Source organism: Lathyrus oleraceus, chromosome 6 (genome assembly GCF_024323335.1).
Source record: "Lathyrus oleraceus cultivar Zhongwan6 chromosome 6, CAAS_Psat_ZW6_1.0, whole genome shotgun sequence".
Classification (NCBI taxonomy): Eukaryota; Viridiplantae; Streptophyta; class Magnoliopsida; order Fabales; family Fabaceae; genus Lathyrus; species Lathyrus oleraceus.
Window position 1 is genome coordinate 39794667 of NC_066584.1, and position 2791 is coordinate 39797457.

General features: G+C 33.3%; 1 pseudogene; it reads left to right on the top strand.

The window, feature by feature from the left end:
* Positions 1-413: 413 nt before the first annotated feature.
* On the top strand, positions 414-2791 carry LOC127097411 (L-gulonolactone oxidase 3-like; annotated as a pseudogene).

Genomic DNA, 2791 nt, shown 5'->3' on the forward strand with positions numbered 1-2791 from the left:
GAGAGAGAGAGAGAGAGAGAGAGAGAGAGATCTTTAACTCAATGTAAATACTAAAATCGAATTACAGGGTATTTTTAAGGACGAAAATATATTAATCTCAATCTGAAATACTATCTCTGTTTAAAATTACAATCGCTTTAAATTTTTATACACGGATTAAGAAATACAATGATATTATCATAAGATATTAACGTTTACTAAATTAATCCTATTAATACATTAGAAGTAGTGTAAAAAGTAACTAAAAGACATAATTGAAAAAACTAAGAAGACTTTAAAACCAATTTTATTTGTCAAAAAAACAATCATTTTAAAACAAAGCGAATAATAGATGATGACAGGTATCATTTTATTTTTTAAATTCATGAATAACGTGCATTTACTTGTTTTGTCTTTAGAAGTTCCATACTTGCACTCCACCACACACTCCACATCATATAAAATAATGGTGCTGTAACCAACATTTTCATATCACAATTCCTCCATTTCAATACCTTTCACCACCATTATCAGAACCCAAATGAGTAATACTAGCTATGGATTAATGGAAGTATTCATGTTGTGGATTTTATGCATACTTCCGTTAATCCATAGCCTAACCCCAAAGTCACCAATCCAATGCAACCAAACAATCTGCACTCTTGAAAACTCCTACGGAACATGGAACGACCGCAAAACATGTTACGCTCTCAATGTAACATACCCAACCACAGAACAACAGCTTCGTTTAGCAGTTTCCCACGTTGTTCAAAACAACCTTAAAGCCAAAATCGTCACCAAATTCTCACACACAATCCCAACACTCTCGTGTCCACTACAAAATAATCATGCTTTTTTTATAAGCACGGAAAAATACGATTCAGGAATCGAAATTGATGCAGAAAATTTGGCAGTAACAGTTGATTCAGGTGTGAGACTTCGTGAGTTGATTGATGAGGTTGAGAAAAATGGGTTTAGTTTGGTGAATGCACCTTACTGGGAGGGTGTTACAATAGGGGGTGTTATTAGCACTGGTGCACATGGGAGTTCTTGGTGGGGTAAAGGTGGTGCTTTTCATGAACAAGTTTTGGAGATTAGTGTTGTTGTTCCTGCTTCTAAATCTGAAGGATATGCTAAGATTTTGACATTGGATTGACATCATTCTCTCTTTAATGCTGCTAAAGTTTCTCTCGGTGTTTTGGGTGCAATCTCCAAGGTAAACTTTATTTTATTTTATTTCATTTTTTTTACTATTTTGAGTTCAAATTACTATATCTTTTTTTAGATATAAAATTTTTCTAAAAAAAGTTAGAACAAACTAGCCTTATATCATTGAAAAACCAATGTTTACTTACAAAAAAAGGAAAGAGATATTCAATTTCGAATTTATTAATGTGGGGTCAAGCCCTAGTGATCATTAAATGCAATCACACTGTCTAATTAATTTTAAATGGCCCACCTTTTAAATTAAATTTTGATCTCCTTTATAAAATTAAAATCTAAATCTAAATCTAAATCTCCAAGGATTTGAACTATTTCTCAATAAATAAGTACTAATTGATGTATACAGGTGAAGTTATCGCTTGAGCATAGGTTCAAAAGAAGCATAACATTCGATTTCACAGATGATAATGATATTGAAAATGTGTACATGGATCATGCAAACAAGTATGAGTTTGCAGACATAACATGGTATCCATCAAGACATACTGCTGTTTACAAATATGATTTCAGGGCTCCTTTAAATGCTTCTGGTGATGGAGTTTTTGATTTCATTGGATTTCAAGCCAATTTCATTTTCATCTCTAAATCTGTCAGAGGAGCAGGTAAATAATCATGACCTTATCCCGAACTCTTCTAAAATCATGGACATATTATGTTTTAAATCTTAGGAAAACATTGTCATGCAGAGAAACTGCTGGAAAACACAGGAACCTCAAAAGGAAAATGCTTAACAGCATCAGCTACATTGGCATTCAAGAAATTAACAGCCAATGGTTTAAAGAACAATGGTCTATTCTTCACTGGTTATCCTGTAATTGGTTACCAAGGAAAAATGCAAGCTTCAGGTTCATGTTTATATTCATCAACAATCTTCACATCATGTGCTTGGGATCCAAGAATCAAAGGATTGTTCTTCTATGAATCAACAGCAATTTTCCCTGCTTCCAAATTTGGAGACTTTATCAAAGATGTGAAAAAGCTAAGAGACATAAATCCACTAAACTTCTGTGGCATAGACAACTATAATGGAATTTTGATACGATACATTAAAGCCTCAGAAGCATATCTAGGACCATCCGAAGATTCTATAGTGATTGATTTCAATTACTATCGCGCAAATGACCAGTTTACGCCTAGATTAAACCAAGATGTTTGGGAGGAATTGGAACAAATGGCATTTTTTAAGTATGGTGCTAAACCACATTGGGCTAAGAATAGGAACTTAGCATTTTTAAATGTGCAACAAAAGTATCCTAAGTTTAATGCTTTTATTGATGCTAAAAAACAAATGGATCCTGAAAATGTGTTTTCTGGTGATTGGTCTGATGAGATATTGTATGGGAAGGAGTTGGTGAAATTTGATGGATGTGCTTTGGAAGGAATGTGCATTTGTTCTGAAGATAGACATTGTAGTCCACAAAAAGGGTATCTTTGTACTCATGGACTTGTCTATAAGGAAGCTAGAGTTTGTAGGCTTTTTATCAACTTCTGTCAACACTGATTCACTCTAATGAGATACTATGATGTATTCAAGCAGATTGAAGCATTTGAATAAATATTTGATGAGTCACATTCTTACTCTAGTAAA